This window comes from Malus sylvestris, chromosome 3 (assembly GCF_916048215.2).
Source record: "Malus sylvestris chromosome 3, drMalSylv7.2, whole genome shotgun sequence".
Lineage (NCBI taxonomy): Eukaryota > Viridiplantae > Streptophyta > Magnoliopsida > Rosales > Rosaceae > Malus > Malus sylvestris.
Window position 1 is genome coordinate 25,186,980 of NC_062262.1, and position 9,474 is coordinate 25,196,453.

General features: G+C 42.1%; 1 pseudogene; it reads right to left on the reverse strand.

The window, feature by feature from the left end:
• Nucleotides 1-699: 699 nt before the first annotated feature.
• Nucleotides 700-819, reverse strand: LOC126617544 (5S ribosomal RNA; annotated as a pseudogene).
• Nucleotides 820-9,474: the final 8,655 nt, after the last annotated feature.

Genomic DNA, 9,474 nt, shown 5'->3' on the forward strand with positions numbered 1-9,474 from the left:
TCGTCCATGTCCATGTCCATACTCTCAGATCATTAACTAGCGTTTCCTTTAATTTTAATGGTGGATAAAAGGAAAACTATACACAAAATGAATCTGATTTGGCCTCTTCTATTGGAAGAACAGTCAATATCGTCACTCAAAACTCATTTGTAAATCATTAGCAACAGCATTTTGGTCTCAAAAACAGAAATCTCCGCACTTTTTCTCGAGATATAGAACATGAGGATGGGGCGTAGGTGATCATGTGTTAATAAAACAAGAGAGTCACCACATTGAGAATAAGTTACATGTTACGATTACGTCGTTATTTGGTGTTCCGTATCAATGAAATAAGAACATGTGAACAAAACTTAATTGCATATCTTGATTTAGGCTTATTTTTAGATACGTTTCTTTGAAACTCACTTTTAATCTCACTTTACCCCCAGTACTTAAAAGTGTCACTTTACTCTTTGAAACTCAACATTCACTTGACTTTGATCCCATTACCCCCTGAAACTCACAAATCTTCATTTTAATCTATAAAACTCAAAAAAAAAATCACGTTGCTACCTTTATTCTGTGAATTTTGTTTTGTGAGTTTGATTTGGAAACACCAGACCAAACTAAACAATTTATTTTTATATTTTTCCCTCTTTGCAACGCACAATCTTCTTCTTCTTCTTCTAAGCCTTTTCCCGCTATGTGGGGTCGGCTGTGGGGATGCAACACGAGGACTTCCCAGAAGGTCACCTATCCTAGTACTGCTCTCACCTAAAACTCGCTTAATTTCGGAGTTCATATGGGATCCGATGAATGTGAGTTGGTATGATCGTATCCCAAGGATTCGACGTAAGATATGAGTGTCGGCTGTCGACTACCTGACGTCCTCCCCCTTCTCCTTTATCTAGGCTTGGAATCAGCAATGTAAGATAAACTTACACCACAATAACCCAAAAAAATATTTCATTCTTAATTTCTTTATTTTACGAGGACGAGTGCAATATGGTTATCTGGGGCACTGGGTTCGTGGATTGGATCACAAGGATGGCCTTTTCGTTGTCAAAAGATAGCTTTGAGTTGCTGTTGTTCATGGTGTGGAGCATTTGGAATGACCGAAACTCTTTATTATGGTGGGGTGTAGTCTCGAGTCCAGGAGATATCCATTTCAGAGTGCAGTCGTGGCAGACAGAATATAAAAAGTGGCATGGTAGTGAACTTGGCTACAAGATGAAAGAGCCTCAGAGGTGGTGTAAACCAGATCAAGGGTAGCTTTGACGGGGCATGGGATGAGCATCGTCAAATGGGTGGCTGCGGAGTGGTTGTAAGGGACACAAGGGGGGAGTTCGTGGCTGCTAAAGTGCAGCAATTTGAGGATGAATGCTCACCGTTGCTGCCCGAGAGCTTGGCTGCTCGTGCAACAGCAAAGTTTGCGGAGAAGCTTAGGGATGCCCAGCTGCAACTAGAAGGAGATGCCTTAATGGTGGTGGCAAGTATTCAAAAGGAGGCTAGCGCCAATTTCACTTAATTTGGGCATATCATTGATGATACCCAACTCTTATTGTGCAGTGTTTCTCAGGGTAAGGTTAGCTTTTTGCAAAAAGGATTTGGATGTACTTTTAGAATGACTGAAATCGTTTTTAGAGAAAATGTTTTTCAGATCCAAAAGCACTTAAATGCTTCCTGCAAGAAGCATCATTTATGTGCTTCTTTTAGGAAACACTTTAAGTGATTTTCCAAAATTTACTTGCATTTTAAATAAAGATTGGTTCAAAAAATATTTTAACCAAAAGTACTTTCAATTATTTAAAAAACACATACAAACGAGCTATAATAAAGTGGCACACTGTCTTGCAAGGTTTACCGTCTTGCAAGGTTTAGCCTCACCTCCGTTCTTGACGTGGCTTGGTTTGAAGACCCTCCGGATATTATTTTAGATGTTCTTATAGAAGATAAAATTTAATTTAAGTTTATATTGGTGCGGGATGCTCTTTTTTTCTTAGACTAGTTTGATCTCGGCAAGGTTTTTTTCGAGACCCATGTTATGCATCATTCTTCAGTTTGTACGTTTTCAATGAATATCGTAATTTTCCTTAAAAAAAATCTTTATTTTAAACTTAATATTTTCTGATTGTTGAATCTAACACTTAGTGGAGATTCATAATCAAATACACTGGCACATGTGTCATAGTCTTATTAGGTGATGGGTATCATAATGTTCTACATGGGCGACTTTTGAGTTTCATGGAGAAGAGAGAGAGAGCCACATGTCAAAGTGGAATAAATTTTAAGTTTCAAGGAGTAAAGTGATAACTTTTAAGCTACAGAAATAAAGTGAGATCAAAATCGAATTTTAATAGACGTGGCTAAAAAATAAGCCGTTTATTTATTGACACAAAAGACTACCGTGAAGATGTACTTGGATCATATAAATCATTCTTCAATCGCATTTTGAGGAACTTCACAATAAAACAAGTTCATGGTCCATATGGCATCCCGATTTAATATTCTATTGCTATGTAGAAGTTCTCTTCACATGTGAAATACATTATTAGTTACAAATTCTACAATAATAATTCATTTCAAGTAAGATGTTCTAGGCCACAGCAGGTCAACCCCGGCGAGTCAATGAACAGGTCAACAGGGTTTAGGATGACGGCTGGCTCGAGCCAGCAACCAGAAGCCTGTTACTTGGCAAATGCCTACGTGGCGCACAATCATTTGGTACCAAACTATGAGGTCAGCCGAACGGAACGCACAACACGGTTCATCTTCAAAGTGGGACGAACCACCAAAATCCGTTTTGATATGGAACGGGTTCATGCTTATACAGTGTTTTTTTTTTAATTGTTGAATTAGACGCTATGCAACCGTGAATACGTACATACAAATTATTTTCACAAACTTACCGTATAGATATAATTATAATTTATTTCAATTTTATTTTTTGTGAACTTTCGCTATTCGAGTGGTGGTTATTGGTGAGAGGAATGAAAAAAAAGAAAAATAATGAAAATTGCTTAAATTTTTTGAGTTTTAATGATAAAAACAAAATAAAGGGTAAAATGAATAGTATCAGGTTTGATTTCTTAGTGTAAAAATATAATTTTTCATTAAAATAAACAGTACCGCGAGATTTTCGTTAAAACCCTTCAATTAAAAAAAAGGCCTTGAAAAGATCATGGACCTTTGTTGTAAATTGAATGAAAAGTGGAAAGAGATGCCTTCTTTCCAACAATCTTTATTTAGGTGAATGCTTATTTAAATAGTAATTAATCTCAGTTGTATATTAGCAAGCATCTGAGTGCGACGGATTAAATTAGAGCTTTCTCAAAACAATAAGAATTTAAATTATAAGTGTAGACATCGAAATTTCGGTAAATAAATGTTGACTGATAAGTCAAAGTTTCAACGCTCATGTATTACATAAATTTTACACGTAGAATGTGTCTAAACAAAAAATCGAGAATCATCGGAAAAGTCATCAAACATGACACATGTCAACACCTGGCAGAAACGACTTATTTCATCTGGAATATTATATTCAAAATTAGGCCTTGGAAATTTCTATAAATAGAAGGCTAATTCATTCATTTGAGGGGGAACTAATTCATATTACACCTTGAAGCTCTGAAGCTCTGAAACTCCGAAGCTCTCAAGCATCCAGGTTCCTGAAGAATCAAGAAAGCTTTCATCGTTCTTCCAAGATCAAGCCCCGACGGCCCTTGAAGAAAGTGTTCTTCGTTCCTCGTTCATCGTTCTTCCAAGATCAAGCCCCGACGGCTCTTGGATCAACAATCACCAACTCAAGATCAAGCCCCAACGGCCCTTTGGATCAACAATCATCCACCAATTCAAGATCAAGCCCCAAAGGCCCCTTGAAGAACTTCCACCAATTCAAGATCAAGCCCCGACGACCCTTGAAGAAAGCACCATCGTTCATCATCCGTTCATCTTAAGATCAAGCCCCAACGACCCTTTGGATCAACAACGTTGACAAATCCACACATCCAACCGTTCTTCAAGATTAAGCCCAAAAGCCCTTGAAAATCCGTTCATCACTGTTCTTCAAGATCAAGCCCAAAAGCTCTTGAAGATCCGTTCATCACCGTTATTCAAGATCAAGCTTTAACGGCCCTTGAAGAAACATTCATCCTCAAGATCAAGCCCCAACGGCTCCTTGAAGATCCGCTCAAATCCACCTTCAAAGATCAAGCCCACGGCCCTTTGAAGAAACTTCCAACAGTTCATCCAAGATCAAGCCTCAACGGCCCTTGGATCAATGAAACATCCACAAATCAACACCTTACGAAGATCGAATCAGATGATCAAATTTGAGAGAGATTGTAACCCAAAATCATCAAATATAAATATTTGTTTGTGCACGTTGTTCTTGTCTCTTTCGTTTCAGGAAATTTTCGTGTTCACAAATTGGCACGCCCAGTGGGACAATCTTTACCTCTCATCTTTTTCTCCGTTCAAGGAATCCAAACACACCTCAAAGTCAATGGCATCAAGCAAGGGACAAGCCGTTCTCGCAACCACTGAGGGAAGGATCCTAAGCACCTCTGCCGCAAACGGACAATCCATTGGCGCCACAACCGCTCCTCAACATGCCACTTCAAAGTTAGTGCCGCTAAAGGAGCAAGGGAGCATCAAAGGCGCGAGTCCGTCATCAACCTGACCTCGCTGGGGGCACCGAAGCATGATGCTGAGGCACATAAGATGACATCCCAAAGCAGCCAACGACGTTCTTCATCAGCATCCTGGATGTCTAAAGGAAAGTCACGTCTATTGGTCGCACAAGTCATGACTATCGGCGTTACCTCTATTGAAGAACAACTGGCTCAAATGAATGAAGCGATTGCAAGGCTAACACAGATTGTGGAAGAAAAAGATTTGCAAATCGCTGCACTCGTCAGCCAACTGGAGCCACAGGACGGCGAGAACCCTAACCCAGAAGATAAGCCTACGGTGGAGAGAATTGATGTGAAGCTGGAGCCAGACCAAGCAGCGGCACTCATGGGATCTCTTTCTATCCAGCAGCTGCAGAAGATGATCACCAACACCATCAAGGCACAGTACAAAGGGAGCTCAAATACCTTCGGGTTGTACTCGAAGCCGTATTCAAAGAAGATTGAAGCCTTAAGGATGCCGAGGGGTTATCAACCGCCAAAGTTCATGCAATTTGATGGAAAGGGAAACCCGAAACAGCACGTGGCCCACTTTGTTGAAACTTGCAACAACGCAGAGACCGAAGGGGACTACCTCGCCAAACAGTTTGTGCGCTCGCTAAAAGGAAACGCCTTTGAGTGGTACACGGACCTAGAGCCTGAGTCCATCAACAGTTGGGAGCAATTGGAGCGGGAATTCCTCAACCACTTCTATAGCACCCGTCGCACTGTGAGCATGCTAGAACTGACGAGCACAAAGCAGTGGAAGGACGAGCCAGTCATTGACTACATCAACAGATGGCGCACTCTAAGCCTTGAGACAGGCTCTTGGAAACCTCTTCAATCGAGATGTGCATCCAAGGCATGCAATGGGGTTTGCAATACATCCTTCAAGGCATTAAACCACGGACCTTCGAGGAATTAGCCACCCGCGCCCATGACATGGAATTAAGCATCGCCCATCATGGGAAGAAAGAACCGATCTCTGACTACAAGATTGACAAAGTTCTTGAGACAAAGGTGGAGAAGGTTGCGTGGAAATCCACCAAGGAAGCAATGACGGTCAACACAACTCCCGTCAAAATCCCTACACGAGGCAAGGCGATTCAAACCGAAGCTTTTCGTGATCAAGATATGCGTAGACACACTTTGAAGGAGCTTGAGGAGAAGACTTATCCATTCCCCGACTCTGATGTGGTTGCTATGCTGGATGACCTGTTGGACAAGAAGGTGATCGGTTTGCCTGAGTGCAGACGGCCGGAAGAGATGAATCGTACCGACAATCCAAGATATTGTAAATTCCATCGCTTCATCAGTCATCTGACAAAAAAGTGCTTCGTGCTGAAAGATCTCATCATGAAGCTGGCTCAGAAAGGAATCATCGAGCTAGATCTTGACGATGTGGTGAAGTCAAACTATACCACCATCACTTTTGGCTCTTCCGACTCAAAGTTTTTACCTCAACCACCGGGGGCATCCTCCAAGACAAGCAAAGTTGAAGGATGGGCTCAAGTCACTCCTAAGAAATTGCACAAGAAGCATACGTCTCCTCCACAAGTCCGCCAATCGGAAAGGGGGCAAAGCAGCTATTGTCAACCTTCAAAGCAACGTGAATGTGTTGAAGATGATGAAATTTCGACACATAGATCGTCCATCCCCATCACGATGCGCGACTTCTTGCCCGAAGACTTCTTCAATCACTCGGTCAAGGCTCCTTGCTATGAAGATTGCGAGGAACAACTCTCCCGGATCGCTTGACGAACCACCAAATTGCTCCTTGTTTGCACGAGCCTAAACTGCACGAACCAAAGCTCATTGTCCATACGAGCCTAAACTGTAGGACATGAAGCTCATCGCCTGCATGAGCCTAAACTGCGTGGCACAACGCTCCTGGTCTACACGACCATAAAAGGCAACACCAAACGCTCCTTGCCTGCACGAGCTGAAACTGCAACACGGCACCAAACGCTCCTGGTCTGCACGAGCATAAAAGGCAACACCAAAGCTCCTGGCCCGCAAGAGCATAAACTGTGTACGGCAAAATCATCATCAAAATCACTGTTAAATTCATCACTCATTTGAACTACGTTATGGTTTGATCTCTTCTTTGGAAGGGTACGTAGGCGGCTCGAACATTCAATTTCGAGTTCAGTCATATCAAAATAAAAAAAATAAAAGTTTTATTAAAGAAAGTCAATTTTATTACAAAAGAATAAATAAATAAATACGTATGTTATTATGTATTTACAAAAAAAAAAAAAAAAGGAAAAAGAAATAATATATATATGTCCTCTATATAGCAGCAATAAGCCCATCAAAAGGAGGTTGTCCGAGCCCAATCCTATTGTCCAAATCCAGCTCCAAGAAGAAGACCTAAGTTCACCTGCTACAAATCCAGGCCCGCCTCTCAAAGCCCAACCTCGACCGGCCCCAAACCCGTCGTCACCAACGAGGTCCAGAAGGTCTTCAAAAGCTTCGATGCCAACAACAATGGCAAGACCTCGGTCAACGAGCTCGGCAACGACCTCAAGGCCCTCGGCTCCAACGTCTCTAGCAACAAGCTCAAGCACGCCATGGTCGATCTCGACACCGACAACGATGGTTTCATTTACCTCGACAAATTCAACGCCTTCTAGGACTCCGGCTCCAAGGACGGCGGCGCCGCTGAACTTAAAGACACCTTCGATCTCCACCTTCACCGCACCATTCCCTTCTCGCGTCAGTTCCCAATTCGTCTCTAGAAGGAGCGAGCGATGCTGACGGCATGAGTTTGGAGCCATAGCTTTGATCTGCGCTTATGATAATTGTGATCGTACGGTGGAGGATGATTGATAAGGGTATGCATTTACTGCTCTTCCCGGACGGAGATATAATGATGTCATCATTCCGGCCCGCGTCGTGGAGACTGCCGAATGAGTGAAACTCCATTTTGTGAGGGGTTTGCTGCTGGTGGTGATGAAATGCCATTTTTGCGAGTTGAGTTGTGAGAAAAGAGAGAGAAAAGCTTAAAGTTGTTGGCTTTTCAGTACAACCACTTCACTCAAATTCAACTGCTCATTGTTTATATGAAGAGGTCCTCATTTGATGCGGGATAAGGTTATGACAAGGTGAAGGAGATGAGCAATGCAAGCCCGAGTCTCTGACGGAGGTGGAAGCTTTTTCAGATGTTGTCTTCTATAAATCTGTCTCCCCTTGCAATTCTGGCGGTCGAGTTTGGACCAGATCCATCAAGCTTCTTATTTCCTCATCCCCGCTACCGTATGATGGTTATTGAAGGTAAGCTCAAAACGCCCAAATTAACAGTCGAGCAGAGGCCAGAGAAACTTGTAATGCCAAACGACTCATTCGGGGACTGACTTGGCAGCGGAGACGAAGCCTGAGCTGCAACCATTGTCGACGACTCTGCTTGCTACAAACCGTTTTATGTGCGAAGATCTGTAACCAGTGAATTCCTCAAGACACCCAACAAGAAATGTAGCCCAGGCCCAATCTCTCTCTCCCTCGCAGCCCTCAAAATCAAAGCTAGGACGCTCTCTTCCATCCGCACACAGGCCCCGGCTAAAGAACACAGCCCAATAGCCAGGCCCACTTGTCGCTCCCCCAAGTCAGGATGGCACCACATGCAAGGAAGTACTATATTGTGCTAAAAAGGCTGGTGTGACTCACATCCTTAAAGCTGGTGGCGATCAGGCAATATCTACTATGGCTTGGGGCTGAGCACGGTCCTGATAGCCAAGTTGTTCTTGTAATTGCTGGGGATGGTGTGGATATTAAAGCTATAGAGGAGGAAATCAGCAAACAGTGCCAAAGCTCACTGAGGGGAGCGTTTGCTTCAAAAGCACTGAGCCACAGTTTCACAGTGTTCGCTCAGGATATGGTTGAGGCAGTCTCGTTTTCAAACTTGTATGAACCCGAGCATCTGATCATCAATGTCCAGGATGCAGAAAAGTGGGAGAGTTTCATTGAAAATGCAGGTTCTGTATTTTTAGGGCAGTGGACACCGGAAAGTGTGGGAGATGGATGCATACTGCGGTGATGACTGCCATTGAGAAAGTGGAGAGGCCAGCTGGAGTCGAAGAGCTCGAGAATTGACAAGGCGGAGTCTGGTGTTTGTGCTCAGTAGTTGTGCTTGGCTGCGCTTGGTGGCTGTGCTCGAGGATTGTGCTCGGTGCCTTTGCTGCTACCTTCGGATCAGCGAAAAAACTTCAATAACCGCCGTCAAACGACTAGCCTGTCATGAAGCCTCGACTGTAGCTCTCCGTCCATCTTCATCTGCTCCCTGCAAATCCCTCAGCCAAGCATCCTAATTTATACAGAAAGAAATACAATAAAAAAAAAAAAGAAAATGGATCATGGTGCGGTACGATTATGGTGGCCATAATCTAGTTAGTGGTGGTGGGTGTGAGCACCACCGAAAGCAAAAAAAATAAAAAAAATGATGGTGGTGGGTGTGGGCACCATCGAAAGCCAATATATATATATATATATATAAAATAAAAAAATGATGGTGGACGACACCATGTGAAAGAAAAAAATATAGTAATATAAAAAAAAAATATATATATAATATAAAATATATAAAAAAATAATAATAACAAAAAAAAATGTACATTGAATGAAAAAAAAGCCTCATTTATTGATTTCTCTAAAAAATTTTTACATAAATGTACATTTTACATGAGACATAAAAATAAAAAATAAAAAAAATAAAAAAATGGTGGAGCATCTGGCACTATGAGAAACATATGAAATATATATATAATGCATTTAGTAAAGTCCATCTTTTATTTATTTCTCTAAAAAAATTTTTACATGAATTCAC